Here is a 19468-nt window from a genome sequence, read left to right as displayed (position 1 = left end):
AACAATGGCCTTCACCAGCTCCTCTGTCCAGGAGAAAGCTGCCTCTCCTGCCCCCATCCCAAGCCAGACAATTCAATTCCCCACCATTTTTCCCTGCTGCCTTTCCAGCCGCTGCCCCAGAGCTGGAGGTCAGAGTGAGTGATTCCACTGGTCAGTAAGTCTATGCGCAGTCCCTTTAAGAGAAGTGTCTGTGAGTGCAGCCGCATTGTCTCACTCAATCACAATCACCACTGTTTTTCACAACCAAAAATTGTGGGGACTTCTCTCCCCAGCACTGGAACCCTGGGCTGAGGTAGGGCTGGTAATTCTCATTCCTTTAGGGGATGGGGGGGCCCCCACAGCTGAAACAGCCCTCCTGATCTTTAATGGTCACACACCATTATGTGGGACCAGCCCGTTCCGCGTCTCTGACCTTCATACCAGTCTGAATGTGGCTCCTTCTGCACATCCTTAGTTGAAAGGCTTCAGTTCAGCTTGATTTTAGGCGATTCTCAATAATGGTTGTTTTGTAGATTAGTTGTAATTTTGATGTGGTTGTGAGAGAAGGTAAACACAGCTTTTACCTAAGGCACCATCTTGGTTGTATGTCCTAGATACACAACTTTAAGATAAATGTATGAGTGCATATTAATACAATAAAATACAGAATTTTTACATTGCTCAGAAGAAGAAACCTAATTTTTGTAGCATGGTCCAATACTTAAAAAAAATATGACAACATCAACTCAGGTTGTTCAATGTAAAAACTAATTCCTGTGTATCTTTATTTACCAAATTAATAATTTTTGGGTGTAATATTGATCTCATCTCTCTTAGTCTCCTCCATCTTCCTCATGTTTAGATCAATTTGTTTCTGTCACAGACAACATAATTTCTGTATCATCTATAATTTCACTTTCTAACATATAATCTCTATTAATCATTTGTTGTTTGTTAGTTTCCTTCAATGTGTCACATATCAAGTAGACTACTCTAAAATTTCTCCCTGCGACTGCTGAATAAATGCACATCATATCTTTTTGTTCAACATAAAATTACTTATCACTTGCTGTAAAATTTTTAGTTCTGACCATTTTTTTGACATATGGATAATCTTTTGATTTTATGGCCAGGGATTTGTTGGGTGGAGTTCTATTTCATCTTTACTGCATTTACCATATCCGTAATGTATCCTTCATTAGTCACAATTTGGATTATAAAGTGGGTCTAGAGTTAATATTATTGTACCAACATTAAGCTCCTGGTTTGCAATTATGTAAGTTATTATTGAGGAGCTGAATGAAGGATACATGGGGACAATCTACTATTTTTGTAACTTCTTATAAGTCAGATTATTTCAAGTAGAAATTAAGAAAGTAAATCTAGAATGAAGACATTTGACTCTTCTTCTGAATTTTTATGTTTTGCACCAAAACTTTTTTTTACACCAAAACAGTTGTCTTACCCCTATTTCAACAACATTTTTTAGAATCTCCTTTAATTTCATTGTAGAGACTTATCTAAGCATTTAACTTAGTTTCTGAGAAACAACTCTATTTTTCTTCTCCCTCATGTAAAATGAAAATTAAAGGCTGTAATTATTGTCATAATCACAACTGGTGTAAATTGGTTTATAAACAAGTAGAACTCAGCATATAGCCAAGCATGGGCTGGAATACTTGGATGTTCTTGGTACCCTATGGCTTGTTATACAAATCCATTCATACATTTTCTAGAGCTAACAGAGAGTATAAATTTATCCTGGTTACAAGTTGATTACATGCAAGACAGTTAAGAACTTGTTATATAACAACTGCATAATCATTCGATAGTAATTCCTTCACACCCCTCTCACAGATGAAGAAATTAAGGCCTCAAGTGTTATAGTGACTAGCTAAAGACAAAGTAACTTAGAACAGATTTTTCCAGTCTCTGAGTCTATGACTATTCCCATTCTGGTATCCTTTTGTTAAGGTCCTGACTGAACAGTCTGGCAGGAAGTGTGAGACTCTAATTGACTGGCTTAGATTTATCCTTGTAGGATGGGTGACAGCCCTGATTTTAGCTTGAGGAAATTTATAAAATTTTTATTTGTTTGTTTGTTTATTTATTTATTTATTGGCTGAAGGCATGCTCTTTCTTGCTTGATCTTAAAAACTATATTCCGGTTTGAAAGGTTAGACACTCTAGAAAACTGTTCTCATCATACTGAAAAAGAACATTAGGCAATATGGGAGTCCTTTGGGCTTCCACATCAATTATTCTGGTCTCCTTCCACTGAACATGAAACTTCTCTAGCAGAGATGAATTACTCCTTGGGAGGGTTTACTCCCATTTTGTTTTAGTAAGATTTACACTCCTGTCTTCTCCATGCTGTCAACTCTCTTTTTCTGAGAATTCCCAGGAAGAAGAGTGGTGGGGCAGGGAATGGGTGAAATCTTAAGGAAGTGCATGAAAAAGTAACAGGAAATACTTGTGTTTGAAAAAAACAATATTTTATTTTCCCTTCCAAAGGAATTTCATAAAAATCAATAATGTTTTACCAAAGAACATTATACAGAACGTTTTACCAACATTAGCACATATAGATCTTCCTGTTAATTTTTATCATTGCCCTGATCTGTTTGCACAAGGATTAAACGTCATCCAAAAGTGAAAAATCTTGCTCATTATCCAGATAGTCAGAGCATCTGGATGGAGAACAGAACACTTTTCCAAGGTTTTAACCCCCCTGCCTCCATAAACTAGCATGCTACCTGGTAAAACAATTCTAGGGAACTGTAGTTTAAGCAAAATTCAAAGGCTTTCTACAGCAGGACTGGTAAATCTCGGTGATGCTATGGTTCATTGGGGAATCTTAGAGAGGAGAATGCAGTATAAAGACTTAATTATCTTTGGTCAGAGATCCTTTGGCAATCACTGGCCATCTCTTAGGATTGATATTGCAGAAAGATTACTTTAGGAAATGCTGATTGTTAAGTAACTTCAAGGGAAATGATTCCTCCCCACCCCACCCCACCCCACCCCTACCCCAAGACTTGATTCTTGAGACTAATGCATCAAACAGCCTTGGAGGGATGAATACTTTGGAAATTATTTTTGCTCTTACTCATTAAATGTCATTCCCAAGAAAACTGGGTCATTATATCTCACTGGTCCAAATATGACGACCGCTCTTAGGATAGACTTTTTGCATGACTCTGGTTAATTAGATACTATGCTTCATTGATGTGGTGACTCATCAGTCTAATATTTCCTTTTTTAAAAAATTACCTCTTAAATGATAATATTTTCAGACTCAGACACTCACGCCCACCTTATTTTAACTTATTTTAAAGATGATATTATACATGTATTTTCCAGACTCTTGCAGGAAAAGATAATAAAAGCGTGTCCTAGTAGAACTGGGCTGGAATCTGAAAAACAAAACCCAATTATTATACTGCCATCAGAGGACATCAGTGAGACTGACATTGTCTATTAGGTCTTATTTTATAAAATTACGTTGTGGCAGATGGGGGGTGGAACTGGAGTTAGGGTGTAATAGATTCTTCCATAACAAAGCATAGTATAAAAAGATCATGCCACATTTGATTTGCATTTGCCAATTCCCTTCATTTTTAGGAGTTACCTATAATAATGTATAGCTTTTGACATTTTAAATCTCTTACAGTACAGGTAGAATAATGGGAATAATGAAATGAGTAAAGTGTTTGGCACACAGCTGACACTCAATAAAATGTTTAGTACTTGAAAGAACTAATACATGATAAAGAATAAGTAGAACTATTCATGGAGTCCAGAGGGCCGTTTCTTAATTTGGGGAGGTACATTTCAAAAACAGCTGGTTCCATAAGGACGGCCTTGACCTATACGGAGAAGGGTGGTTTCAATTAAAGCTATGATGCTTCATCATCTGAACTTTTGTTTATTGGTTCATGGATCTGGTTTATGAAGAGCAGGGGGCAAATAAATTCTTAAATGTGAAACTTGGGTCAGAAGAATTAGAAGGAAAATTAATTTTAAAGTGTAACCAGGAGCATAAGCATATTTGCTTCTGTCTGGAAACAAATACAAACTTCGTTTCTGTTTGTGAATAAATCAAGGCTGCTGCTACATAACGCCCACATATCTGCTTGTTTGTCAGCACGACGCTGGAATGTCTGGCTAAGGTTAAAATATTTCTAGCTGACTCAGACCATGTACATGCTACGAAGACTGTTAGAACTTAAAGTGGCACTCATTCAATAGCATAGGTTGTCACAATAGCTTTGTAGCAAAGCTTGTCCAATTTTATTCTTTGACATGTTTAAACATGTCAAAACTTACTGGAATTTATTAAAAGTTGACTTCTTGCTAGTTGCCTATGTTTACAAACTGTGTCCCAAGTGAAATGGTTATACACATAAGTTCTACAAAGAAAACTAACCTTAAATATTCTAACTCTAGAAAATGTTTCTCTCTCTCTCTCTCTCTCTCTCTCTCTCTCTCTCTCTCTCTCTCTCACACACACACACACACACACTCTCACACTCTCTCTCTCTCATGAAAGATAAAGCTCCAGAGGCAGGATCCTTTCCACTAGCAGGACTAAGTCCAGGCTTCTGCCATGGTTCTGTGTTGATTTCCGTCTCTCCAATGTTAGAAGAAATATTTCTGAATTGTCATCTCTGAGGTGTCCTGCTAGGAACTGCAGTTTTATCCCTCTGTTGCCAAAATGCTTAAAAATTCATTCTCAAGACAAGAGACAGGAAGTGATGGTGGGGATATGGAAAAAAGGGAACACTTGTGCACTACTGGTAGGATTGTAAATTGATGTAGCCATTATAGAAAATGGTATGGAAGTTCCTCAAAAAATTAAAAATAGAACTACCATATGATCCAACAATTCCATTCCTGGGTATTTATCTGAAGGAAGTGAAAACAGGATTTTGAAGAGATCTCTGCTCTCTTGTGTTCATTGCAGCATCATTCACAATAGCCAAGATATGGAAACAACCTAAGTGTCTGTCAACGATGAATGGATAATTTGCTATTTGTGATAATATGGGTGGAACTTGCAGGCATTATGTTAAGTGAAACAAGCTAAACAGAGAAAGACAAATACTGCATGGTACCACATGTGGAAGCTAAAAAAAAAAAGTCAAACTCAGAAACAGAGATTAGAAAAATGGATGTCAGGGGTGGGCGGGTGGGGTAAAGAGGGAGAGGTTGATAAAGTTGTACAAACCTTGAGCTGAGGATCTCATGTATAGCCTGGTGACTATTGTTGATAGCACTGTATTACATCCTTGAAATTTACTAAGAGTGTAAACTTAAATGTTCTCACCTAAATAAATAAGTTAGGTGGTGGATGTGTTAATTCAAGAGATGAGGGAATCCTTTCATAATGTCTACATATACCAAATCATCACCATGTACAATTTAAATGTCTTACAATTTTACATGTCAATTATACCTCAGGAAAGCTAAAGGAAACAAAAAATCTAAGGGAAGTCCTGTTAATGCATTTTCTTTCCAGCTGTAATGTTATGTCTCCAAGGGCAAGACCACTTTCTTAATCAGCTTTGTGTATTCAGTAACAAGCATGCTGTATGCTCTCGACACACGTTTGTTGCACGAATGAATGGATGGATTGCTCGGTGGGTGGGAGAAAGGTCAATCCACTCGATGTGACAGCAGCTGAGCTGCTTTCCCTGCTGATCTATTAGCATGGTGTTTCTCAAACCATGTGATGGTTAGTGTAGCCCATGAGGCACCTGCATCTAAATTATTTGGGGACTTTCTGAAAATGCATATTCCACCTGAAACAGAATCGCTAAAGTGGGGCCTCGCAGTCCTGCGTTTTTAGCTTTAGCCAGCTCCCGAGTGACCCTCATACACACTGCAGTGGATAGTTACTGTCTTAGTGGTTTCATAGGTCTACTTCCCATGTCTATGTAAACATAACATCATAAGGTCACAAGGCTTTCATTGGTGGAACGACTTGTATAGTCAGCCTTTTGAGTGATACATTTTCTACATTTGCTGCCACCAGATGAGGAGAGAGAGTAATCATACACCTATAATATCCTTCAGCTGGGAGTCACAAGCACATGAGATCTGTGAGAAAATCCTATGGACAAATTTCTGGCTTCAATTTCAATACAAAATATTACCAAACAATGAAAGAAAATGAAATAATTTAAAAGCCCAGTGTTTAAAAAAATAATGTATTATTTAACATAACAAATAGGTCTTTGATACATACTAGTGTTTATCCCTAATTAGTCTATGTTTTACATCAAAGTGATACATATATAAGATTTAAAAATAGTGTAGAAGTGCTAAACCTGTCTCTACAGTGTCACTTCTCAGAGAACATCCCTTTCAGCCATTTTTTCTTTTAGGTCTGATGTTACCTCTATTTATTGGTTAGGATGTGTTTATCTGTAAGTAATAAAAACCTGACTAGAGTGATCTCAACTGTTTAGATATTTATTATCTCACTTCAAAAGAAGGCTGAACATAAGCCGTTCTAGGTCTCATTCAGCACTTAAACAAATTAGAAGATGATCCCATCTCTTTCTAGTTTCCAATTTTGCTATGTTTAGTTCATTTGCATTTCACAATTTTGCTTGTCACCTTATGTCACTAGAGAGGTGCTGCTACTCCATTATCATAGATATGTTCCAGGCAGGAGGAAAAACAAAGAAGTCTTGTCCTGCATCTGAGACTTTTATTAGAAAGCCCCTTTTTTTTGCTAGGCAAACCCCCATTAGATTTCCTCTTCTATGTTATTAGCTAGAACTGAGCCAAATGACCTCCCCTAGCCAGGACAATCTTTACTTCAGAGAGCTTATTGAAAGTTGGCCTTTATATTAGGGCCCCTCAAGTGTAGAAAAGGGAGAGTTTTACTCAGGGTGGTGAAATCTACCCAATTATCCCTCGGGCAGTTTATTCAGTTTTTTTAGAGAGGAGTTTTCTTATTCTTTTAATGGTAGTAGGTGTTTTTCATGAGAATATAATGTTAGGTAGGAAGCACAGTTAGGGCAGTGTGTGTGTGTGTGTGTGTGTGTGTGTGTGTGTGTGTGTCTGTGTGTGTGTCTGTGTGTGTGTACGTTTGCCTGTACGTTCATATGCAAAGGGATAGATAATGTGGATTGCTGACTAATACAGTAACTGGTAGATAGACTTTCAGTTCCTCTCAGGGCACTCTTTCTCCATTGTCTTTGCAATGGATTCAAGGACAAATTCAAGACAAATTCAATGTCTGGAATTTCCATGGGCTTCTTTGTGGCAGATGGGCTCTTACTTTTGGTGATAGCCTGTTTTTGCTTGTTTTCGTTTTCCTAGCTTTATTCTGCCCATTCAAAGTTTTCCATTCTCTGTCTGCCTTTTAGAAATTTGTTCACCTGTCTTGTTTGCTGATGGTCTCCCCCTTTCATTCTCTTTGTGTTTGATTTTCTATCACTTTCATTTTATTGGAGTCTAAGATTAAGTTAACATGAAAGTTTTGGTGTTCCTTTCATTGACCCCTTATTAGTTTTGAATGCTTCCTTTGCATTCTCACCCTCTCCTTTTCTATCAGGAACTTATGGTTTATGCTTAGAAAAACGTTTTCTGTTCCTTTGCATAATCTTGACTTTCTTAACTTTTGTTTTCACTGTGGATAACTTGCCTTTTTAATTTCCCCAGCTGCATTGTGCTTATTACTCCCCTACTAGAAATTTCTTTAATGACCCCTGTGACCTGCCAGATAAAGTCCAAACCTCACAGCCGACCCATGCCTATCCCTCGTCTCTTGTTCTTAACACCCACTCTGCTCTCAAGACAAGTTAACTTGCCTGACTTCTCCCCAACATGCCTTGCTCTCTCTCACTCAGTGTTGTCCCACTTGTTTCCAAGGGTTTTCCCACCCCTCTCCCAGCCTCCACTCCACCTGCCAGGGAACCCTCATGTCTATCAAGGGCTGAGATGATCTATTTCCTTGTGGTAAGGCCTCTTCTCTTCCATGTCCTCACTGTACCTTGTATGCATATTCCATGTTTTAAAAAATTATTTATACATCCTGCCTGATTGATTATGAGCAGTTTGAGGGCAGGGCTATGCCTTCTCTTTCTATTATTCTTCCGGGCCCAGGGCTTGCCACGCATTGTGTACCTTATAAATGTCCATAGAATAAATTAATGGCTGCATGCAAATTTCCTTCCCAACCGGTTTAAATCCCTGCTCAGACCCCAGATATTTCACTCAGCTAAGACGATACACCTCAGCATTGTCTTAGCTCTGCCTCTGAGTTGTCTGCAAATACCACCAGCACAAGCACACAACAACCTGGCCATTTGCCTTCATCACCTCCTGGTGACATCGCTCCATCATGGCTGTCATTTCACTGGACTTGACCTTTCTAGGAAAAACCCAGGGTAACCCCCATAAATCTTAAACTCCTTTATTTAATCTACTTATACTGGTCACATTTGCTTATTAAAGTATGGAAAGAATAATGAGATTTTCCGGGGTCTTAGAGTCATGGAAATGTTGAGTTTCATGGTACCTTAGAAATGAACCAAAACAAACATTTCATCCAGGGATCAGGAGAGTCTGTGTGAACCAAAGAGGGGAAGTGCTTCTCTGGGTCTTGCAGGAAGTCAGTGGTAGAATTAGAATTAGTGCCTGCCTCTCCAGATGCACACTATAGATAGTGCTTTTTCTAGTCTGTCTAAGTGGATTCACCCCCCCACACACACTCACACACATTCAGTTGTCTAGTTGTAAAATTCCTTTTAATGAAATAGAAAATTGAACAAAAATTTAACCAATTAATGCTAACATTAAATTTATAAAGCTCTTTGATGATTTTAATCTTTAAGTGCTCCAACAGGGATTTTTAGAGGGTGTGATATTAGCAACATTTGTGGGGAAATTCTTCACTATGTGGGACTATCCCAAGCACCACAGACCTTTCCGTGGTCTCCGTGGCATCCATGGTCTCCTCACACTAAACTGTCGGTAATGCTCCCTGGATATTGTGACAACCCAAAGAATGCCTGCCTACTTTTCCAAATGCCCTGTGTGGGGGCAGAACTGCCCAGTTGAGAACTGCTTTGTGATTCTCAGAGCAAAGGAGGTAGAGCCCCAGTTTACGCTGACTTGCCTGATGACAAACCTGCTGCCCAGAGGGGTCGGGTAACTGGCCTAAAGCCACAGACAGGGCTGTTAGTAGCCCTGGGATCAGATGGTTCTTGTGGCCACTGATTTTATACTGTTTCCATTAGACTTCTTTCCAACCTAGCCTATGCTATGACTCATTCAGGGAACTCCATACTTGACCAGGAATTGTCAATGTGATGGAGAGATGGGAGGGGCAGTCAAGGAGCTCAGACCCAGAGAGGAAGGACATGGGGAGTGAGACCGTGGGAGGGTGTAAAATCCCACAACCAAGAAAAACACTACCTGCAAGAGCCTTTCCTGCTGCTAAAATTCACCCAAGGTCTGAGAAGGATAGAACACACCAAATCTGAGTAAGAGACATGTTTAAAAATGCAAATTGAGTGAACCTTGTCAATACTAAATGCTAGGAAAGCAGCCATATGGTTTCTGCGGTACATTACTCAGTTCATGTTTTCATAATGATTTGTCTTCCCAGTTGGTTGCTGGATTAGAAATGCCAATCATTTCCATAGGGGTGGAAACCAAGGCATCCCTCTGGGTGGAGGTGGGGAACCATTAACTATTTAAACAGAGAATTAAGTGGGGAGGGTCTAAGGCCTGGGTAGTGTTGTTACTATTATATCAGAGAGCCTGGAAACTACAGAAAAATCCTGGGTTTTTTCCAGGGGAATAACATGAAGGGTGTTTCTGTCTGTTTGATTTACTTGAAAAGGAGGGGGAGGCATAGGCAGCCTGCTACTAGTGCCAGGTAATGGGAAACACCAGAGGGGGGTGGGTGGGGAGAGGACCTTGTGTATGAGACTCATCTTTTTTTTTTTTTAACTCTTTCTTTTACTTGATGTATCCCTTATTCCTGCAACTCTGTCTCCCTGTCTATCCCATTCCTTTCCTAGACAAAGTATTGAACTTTTTCAAGGTCCACATATTAGATTGTGTGTGTGTGTGTGTGTGTGTGTGTGTGTGTGTGTGAAAATAGTAACTTTAAAGGGTTGTTGTGAGAATGAAATAAATTTAAAAATTTGATTTCTATCTTGAGTCTATTTTGTTATCACAGAACCTCTGGGCCAGGGAGAAAGATTTTTTGGGTTTACTTTGCCACTTGTTAGCCTCTGACCGTGGGCAAGTTCTTGAAACTTTTTGTGTTTTAGTTTACTCACCTGTAAAATGCAAATAATAATAGTCCATAAAGGATGAAGCGAGGATTAACTAAATTAATATTTGTAATGTCTTAACACTCTTTATAAGGTATTAATTAAATTAATATTTATAATGTACATTCTAAGCATTATATTAGTATTTGTTAAATACATACAATAAAGTAAATTTTAAAAAATTCTCCATCCACTTTATCTCATTATCTCTCCTTATAATTCGTTCAAACAGTTCCATATTAGGTTCTATTTGGATGCTAACTATGGCTAAATTTTGGAAGAGTGACAAAGGAAGGAGAAAAACAAAAAGGATGGAAGGGGAAGAAAAGGTTGGTCAACTATGGCATTAATCATGCCATGTTCCTCAAGTCCTCTGAGATGATGGAAATAAGCTCATAATACATACAACTTTCATATATGGACTCTTAGGTCAAAATGGAAGAGCAGGATGGGGCATGTATGGCCAGGAAGTCCAGCGGTGAGAGAGGGGCTATTGTGAGCAGGACGTGGCTATCAAAGTGGCAGTCTCACACATATTTGTGTCTTTCCATAATGTCAGACTTTGTTAGAATAAAGCCATAGATCTAGTCCTACTGACTTGGTTGACCCCAGGTATTAACCAAAGCTCTGGCCAGAGGAGAGCCTCCAGTAGTTGAGATGGAGTGGTTTCACACAATAGGGTCACACAGGTTTGCAAGTAATAGGGTTAGGAAAGGTAAACAGAATCATATGAAAGAGGAATGAGAGAGTCTGGTGTTCAGTGACAGGCCCTTCGGCACTGGGGTGTGGAGCGGTGGGCATCAGGCCAGCTGGTGGGATGGTCAGGAGGTGAGGCTTCAAGTGCTCTGTCTGGGACGAGTGCAGGTGTGGCTGTCAGCTCCTCAGTTGAGGCCTGAGCGATGAGCCGTCAGAGAGCTTTGATTTTATGCTCAAGACTGGATGCGGTGCACCCACCTGCAGTCCTATAAAGCTGTGCAGATGGTCACACTCCACCCTGCGTCTGGAGTTATCTGGTTAGGGCATGCACTGGGTGTGCGTTTCATGTGGTGCTCTGGCATGACTGTCACTTTGTGACTGACATAGCTATCAGAAATGTTAGACTCCATTTTGTATTCACAATGTATGCTCTATACAGGGGACCGAAGAATGTTGGGTTAGGGGAGACCTCTTGCCTGTATTCTGAAGGGTTCTGGGGAACATGGCCCTGTCTGTTTGTAAGGGATCCTTTCCCCAAAGTGCAGAACCCCATCCAGAAGAATCTAGTAAACATGTTTCTGATGTTCTTTGCCTAACTATTGTTAGACTTTCACACATGGAGCAGATACCCATCCTTTCTGGATTCTGGAGAGAGGCCACATGTCAATTGGAAATGAACCAGATGCATATGGCCTTTAAACTCCCCACTAGGTCTTTGTAATTGTCATCTTACACAGGGAGAGAAGTGTAAGGACATGTATGGAAGGGGGGCCAGCTATGCTGAGACACGTTACTTATTATGAGGTAGAGTGGATGTGTTATCTTTATACCAGCCTTGTGGAAACTGAAGCCCAGGTATCAGATAGCTCGCCTAAGGTCTCAGAGATGGGAGATTAGATCCAACTCTATCTGACTCTGAAGTCACATGTTTCTTTAAAGTACATGTTCTTGCTTTAGTTTTAGAATTCCAGAAAAATTGTGAAGCTAGTACAGAGGGTTCCCATATATTTCATAACCAGTTTCTTCTATTATTTATACTTAGTGTTGTACATTTCTTACAGTTAATGAGCCAATATTAATACATTATTATAAGGTCCATGTTTATTTACATTTTCTTAGTTTTACTTAACATTTTTTCCTGTTCCAGGATCTCATCCAGGATACTGTATTTACATTTAGTTGTCATGTTTCCTTAGGTTCTTCCCGGCTGTGACAGTTTCTAAGACTTTCCTTGTCTTCTTTGTTTTTTATTACTGTGGCAGTTTTGAGGAATACTGGTCAGGTATTTTGTAGAATGTCCCTCGATTCGGATTTTTCTGATGTTGTTCTGATGATTAGATTGAGGTTTTGAGGTTTTCGGAGGCTGATCACAGAGGTAATGTACCATTCTCAACACCTCATGTCAAGGGTACATGTTATCAACATGATTCATCACTGTTGATATTGACCTTGACCACATGGCTGCAATAGTGGCATCAGGTTTCTCCACTGTACAGTGACTTTTTCTCTCTCCTTTCTATACTGTACTCTTTAGAAGGAAGTCACTACTTAAAGTAAAAACTTCCATACTTAATGAGTGGGAGTTGCATTCTACCTCCCGAGAGCAATGTATGTACATAAATCATTTGGAATTATTCTGCACGGGAGATTTGTCTATTCTCCCCATAATTTATTTAATTATTTATGTTCGTCAGTGTGGACTTATGGATATGTATTTTATACTTTGGATTATAACTGAATACTACTTTATTTATTTTGTTGCTCTTTCACATACCTTCATCATTGTGTGTGTTTCCTATTTTTTTTCTTTTAAGTATTTTCTTACTTTCTGGCACTACAAGGTGCTCCAATCTCATCTTGCCTATTTCCTGACCCAGTCCTAGAATAAGTTATTTCTCCAAGGAGCATGGTCCTTTTACTGGACAATGATATTAGAATCCAAAATCTGGATGTTGGGGGTGGTCAAGTGCTACTGGGATTATATTGCTTCTAGGTCGTCTCAGCTGACAGAGCAAAGAAATTTATGTGTGTAAACTAACCTGTTTACAGACATGCATCTATAGATATTTTTGTATCTAACCATCTGCATGTATAGTAAGCTAAATATGAATCGGTACTAATGTCTCCCACTCTAATTTATTATCATATGGATCATTCTAGCCTAGCCTTCTCTTCTTGCTTATCTGTAACCTCCCACTCCACCAGTGAGAAACCTGGCTCCCACCGTTCTCCATACATTTGCTTAATTATTCAGTTCCAGCATAGATGTGTAATAGTTTCAGAAATGTTTACCTGTGCTTCTGTGGGAAATAAATTTATCAACTAGAGTACAGTGCTTACGTGCAGAGTTAATTGTAATATAGATTTTTTGATCACATCTGCATTCTATCCTCAGATTCTCCAACACCTAAAATTATTATTTTTTCACTTGTATACGTTAAGTTTCACTCTTTGTTCCTTAAAGTTCCATGGAAATATATTAGAAATGCATAGTGATGTATCCACAGTTGTAATACCATACAAAATAGTCTCACTATCCTAAAACATGCCCCATGCTTTACCTATTGCACTCTGCTCCAAATTCCTGGTGACCACTGATTTGTTTATCACTATAGTTTTACCTTTTCTGGAATGTCACGTAAATGGACTCATGTAGTATGTAGCCTTTCAGACCAGCTTCTTTTTCTTAGCAGTTTGCACTTAAGGTTCATCCATGTATTTGTATGGCTTGATAGCTCATTCTATTTTATTGCTGAGTAGCATTCCTTTTTATAGATGTATCATAGTTTATTTATCCATCCGCATATTGAAAAATATCTTGGTTGCTTCCAGTTTTGAGAAACTATGAATAGAGTTGCTCTAAGCATTTGTGTGCTGTGGTGTGTGTGTGTGTGTGTGTGTGTGTGTGTGTGTGTGTGTGTGTGTGTGTATCTAAGTGTTCAAATCAGTTGGGTAGATACCAAGAGGTGCAAATCCTGGATCATATAGTAAGACTATATTTAACTTTGTAAGAAATTGAAAAACTGTCTTCCAAATTGGCCGTACCATTCTGCATTTCCACCTGCAATGAAAAAGAGTTCTTGTTGTTCTGCATCCTTGCCAGCAATTGGTATTACCAGTTTTTAAGATTTTAGCCATTCTAATAAGTGTCTGGTGGTAGTTGATGGTTTTCTAAGTTTGTATTTCCCTGACGACAGTTGATATTAAGCATTTTTATATGCTATCTCATGCTTATTTAAACTATAATGTCTAGAAGTTGGAAAAGGGACTCTGTGACCAGTTGATTGAGCTACATCTAGGATGGTTGGTGTCTAGACACTAAAACGAGTTTTCAAAATTTGAAAAGGCTGAGGAAGGTGTTTCAGAAGATGGCAACATGAAGGCATCTGGGCAGGTGAACAGTTGTTGGAGCAGGTGAACAGTGGTTGGTTGTACCATGCTGAGTTAAGAGTCTGCAATCAGATGACAGGTAGGCAACCTTTCAGGGTTCTGTCCTGTCTCTTCCTCTCATACTAGATATACTTTCCACCATCACCTCCTCCTCCGTTTCCTTCCCCTTTTTAACAGCTTTATTGAAGTATAATTGTCATGCAATGAGCAATACAAATTTGAGGTACACAATTTGGTAAATTTTGTTATCTATATTTATCTGTATCTACATCTATATATCTATAATCTATTATACATCTATATTTGACAGATTGATGGGTGAAACCATCACTGTGATCAAATAATGAACATATCTATCACTTTAAAATTTTCCTCATATCTTTTATAACATCTCCCACCACCCCTTCTCTGCCCCTCCCTACAGGTGTTCACTTAGCTACTTTCTGTCACTATAGATTAATTTGTAGTTTCTAGTGTTTTATATGAATGGAATTATTCAATGTGTGCTCTTTTTATTTCTGGACCGTCTTACTCAGCATCATTATTTTGAGACTCAGCCAGGTTTTGCATGTATCAATGGTTTATTCTTTTTTATTGCTGTGTAATGTTCCATTGTATGGATCATATCACAATTTGTTTATCAGTTCATTTACTGGTGGACATTTGGGCTGTTTCTAGTTAGGGATCTTCCAAATAAAGCGTCTGTGAACATTCATGTATGTCTTTATGTGAATATATGCTTTCATTTCTCTTGTGTAAATACCTAGAAGTGGAATGACTGAATCATACAGAAAGTATACATTTAAGTTTTTAAGAAACTGCCAAACTGTTTTCCAAAGTGATTGTAACATTTTACATCTCCACTAACAGTGTATGAGACGTCCTGTTCCTCCATGTCCTAGTTGTAGCTTAGGCTAATTATTTGCTTTAAATTTGAGACAATATGATGGATGTACAGTGAGATACAGTATATCTCACTGTAATTATAGTGTAGAACATCTTTTTATGTGTTTATTAGCTATTCTCTATATCTTTTTAGTGAAATTCCTATTTAAACCTTTTGCCTATCTTTAAAAATTGGGTTGTTTGCTTTCTTATTGAACTTTGAGAGTTCTTTATATATTCTAGGTATAAGGCTTTTTAATCACAAATATGCTTTTTAAGTATTTTCTCCCAGTCTGCAGGTTGTCTTTTCATTATCTTCACAGAATCGTTTGAAGAGAAAAATTTTAAATTTTGATGAAGTCAAATTTATCAATTTGTTTTTTTATGGATCATGTTTTTGGTTATGCATCTAAGAAATCTTTGCCTAATTCAAGGCCACAACTATTTTCTTTTATATTTTTTATTGAAGAAAGATGGTTTTAAGTTTTATATTTAGGTCTGCAATTCATTTCAAATTAATTTTTATACATGATGCGAGGTATGGATCAAAGTTAATTTTTTTTTGCATAAGGATATTCAATTGTTCCATCACCATTTGCTGACTAGACTGTCCTTTCTTCACTGAGTTGCCTTTGTCAAAATCAGTTTGACATTTGTAAAAATTCAGTTGTCTGTATATGTGCGGGTGTAATTCTAGACTACTTTGTTCCATTGAAACTTTGTCTGTCTTTATGCCAATATTACACTGTTTTCATTTTTAAAGCTTTACTATGTCTTAAAATCAGATATCATTAGCCCTTCAACTTTGTTCTTTTCCACACCTCCCTTTTAGCAGGTAACCCCGTATATTGCTATCACTAACTGACACAATGGTTTCACCTAGTAGACCAGGAGCACCCTATAGGCAGGAAGCTTGACTTAACTTACTCATTTTTTATAAATAAACTAGACCATACCACCCCCTTGCTCGATTGTCCACTGGCATGCAATCACAGTTACACAGGAGAAGAGCATAGAGGGACTTATTGGCCAAGGGGTGGACTTTGGATATTATTTTCTCCCTTCAATTTCATTCACTACCACTCTTTAGCTGCACTGATCTCTTTGCTGCTACTCCACACACACCAAGAACATGACCATCTCGGGGAATTTGCATTCCCTTTCTCCTCTGCCTGAAAAGCTCTGAGAGTCACATGACTTGCCTCTTGTTACATGACTCAATTCTCTGCTCAAATGTACCCATGTAACCACGGCTTTTCCCAACTGCTTTCTCTGGAGTGCCTTTTCTGTCATCTCTATTTCCCAACTCTGATTTAGTTTTCTTCAGAGCTCTCTTTGCTACCTGACATGACACTTTTTATGATACATTTATTAGTTTCTTTGACATGTATTTCCCTCACTAGATAGTGAGGTATAGATAGTGAGGAAAGGACTTTTTTCTGCCTTTTGTCTTTTTTTCTTTATATCCAGCATTTGGAAAGGTGGATGGCACATAGTGGATATGTAAAGAATCAATCTTTGTAACTCACTCCTTAGTATAGTGCCTGGTGGATAGGAAAGTGTGCAGAAAAGAGCTAACAGAACAAGTCCGACTGTTACCTCTACAAAGGTCTGCTTGCCGGGTTGACACTTGGCTGGCATCTGAGAACTTGGATTTCAAGAAGGCTTCTACCATTTCTGGAACTGATCAGAGTGGTTCACTGTGCCTAAACTGTTGGTACAAACAATGTGCTTTTCTTCTGGGAGTCTGGAATTTTGATACATGGCAGGCAGTGGGTACCTACGTGACCAGTCTCCAGTAAAAGCCCTGGGCACTGAGGCTTTAATGATTTCCCTGGGAGATAACATGTCAGGTATTTTCGTATTTCAGTGCTGGAAGAATTAAGCATGTCCTGTGTGATTCCATGGGGAGAGGACTCCTGGAAGCGCATGCCTTCTCTCCTCTGGACTTCACCCCAAGCCCCCTTTCCTTTTGCTGATTTTGCTTTGTCTCCTTTCACTGTAGTAAAACCTAGTCATGAGTATGATTCTATGTGTAATCCTGTGAGAAGTTCTAGTGAATCGCTGAATCTAGGGATGGCCTTAGGGACCCACAATGCCAAAAGAAGTTTTGTAAAAATAAAAGTGAACAAACAGTCAACATTAAGGAGACTTTCCAGCAAAACACAGGCACCTGCTCACAGAGAACAGGGCTCAGGAGCAGCTCTGCAGTCACAGGGAGGTCTCTGGGATGCAGCATGAGACCCGAGTCTGAGATGAGCTAGGCCACTAGCGGGGGGCTGGGTGTTCTGCAGCAGCAGTGTATGAGCTAGACCTCCTGGTTCCAGACCCTATGTTAGTAAGAGGATTAAGAGTCAGTTTACATAAAACGAGAGCTTTATAGGTGAGCTATCATTTCCAGAGCAGTATCTGCGATCTCTGTGCTAAGCACTTACCAGGTAAACTGTAAGGTTGGGTTTGCACTGTGGATTTTGGGTCTTTGAGCATCCTTTGTATAGGGGCTATCTTTGCACTGGAGTCTGAAGTGGCTGAGTTTTATGTAGGGACTGAGGGCACTAGCTGTGTGGTCTGGCTATAGGAGAAGAAACAGATGTCAGGGCAGCAACTCAACTCTGTGGGGAAGGGCTCAGATGCATAAAGTCTGGGTCTTTCAGGGATCTCAGCGTTCTAGGCATTAGTATAATGATTTACAGATCCTCCACTGCCCCCAGTATCAGTTGCCCCTTCCCCCTCTTTATCTCATGCTGGGCTGTATGAATGGGCTGTCTTCTCTTTTCTTTAGAAATTCAGTGTCAACATATAAAATCTTCATATAGGCTGATCTAATTTTCAGCATTGCAGGAGGAGTTAGGCCTGCAGGATCCTTTGTCATCTACAAAGGTGAATCCATGGCGCCGAATCCATGGAGAGGACAACTTCTCAATTAGATGGTTTGTGGGCCAGGAAGTCTTTGTCTCCCCAAAGCTGTTCTATGTGGTGCTCAGCACAGGACTGGCTAGTTCTCTGCTCCCTCTTTTTCTGCCTTGATGGCTGAGGAATCCTTATGTTGAGATGGCAGAGCCATCAGATCTAAGAATCCTGGATCGCAAAGTTGCTTCATGGAGGCTGGATGTCCTGGAAAAGCTTCCAGTCCTGAAAACGGTTTTTGTAGGAGTAAAACATAAAATAATAAAGTTTTGATGTATAGTTTTGGAGTTTGTTACCCAGCACAGCCTATCCTGGCCTGACAAAATACCCATTTTGCTCTACCTGTTCTGCTCCATGTCCTATCATCATTTTACCCTCCTAAACCCTGCTAATAATCCTATTATCATTCAATTTTCAAAACTTAGCAATTTTAACCAAGCTTTCCATTAACCATCTTTGTCATAAGGACTTAAGGGATTCTTTTTTTAATGGGGAAAGATGAGAAGGGACCTTTTGTTTAATTAGCATTAAAAACTTTTTACAATCATAAATTATATTCCTCTGGTCCTATGAATGATTGAGTACTTCATTAACCCGCAAAGCAATTGTACTCCTTTGAGTCAGGCAAGGGCCCCAAGAATGTCACCGTGCTACAGAAGACAGCTTTCTCTTTCTGCCATTTGTTCACATTACTGATTCATCTATCATCTGTTCACATTATCTGTCCATCATCCATCCAAAGTGGGGGAAAAGTGCCATCACCAAATTTGGTTTCTCTATTTTCATATCTTCTTCCTAAGCCCATTATTTTTAGGGAGCTCCTTTTCAATTGCTAACAACCATAGCTTAGCTTTAATAGCCTCTTTCATTAATTGTGTGACCAGAGTAAAAATATGTCTTGAGAGACAGATTTTACTTCCACAGACCTCTGATAATGTCAAGGCACTCTGCGGATCTCAGGACTGTGGCCGACCCCAGAATACAAATTGCTCTTTCTGAGGTATTTGACTCTGTTCTTAGAGTAACTATCATCTTAGCATGTCAATTTTGACATTTCAGTTAGTAAGGCACTGCACATTTTTTATAAGGTAGGGAATTATTAATGGTATAGAAGGGGAGACACAAAAATTTCACCCAATGTCACTTACATCTGTTCCATCAAAAGGATGGGCAACAATCCATCTTGGAAGGTTTAAGTGCCCTCCTGCCAGGGGTGAAAATAGAGACAGCAGGGGCAGCATTAAATTAGGTGACCCAATAAGGCCTGTTGACTTTTAGGAGCTATAAACTATTGTACTTCAGAGCTG

Source organism: Rhinolophus sinicus, linkage group LG01 (genome assembly GCF_036562045.2).
Source record: "Rhinolophus sinicus isolate RSC01 linkage group LG01, ASM3656204v1, whole genome shotgun sequence".
NCBI lineage: Eukaryota > Metazoa > Chordata > Mammalia > Chiroptera > Rhinolophidae > Rhinolophus > Rhinolophus sinicus.
Note: the sequence above shows the minus strand (reverse complement) of the source record.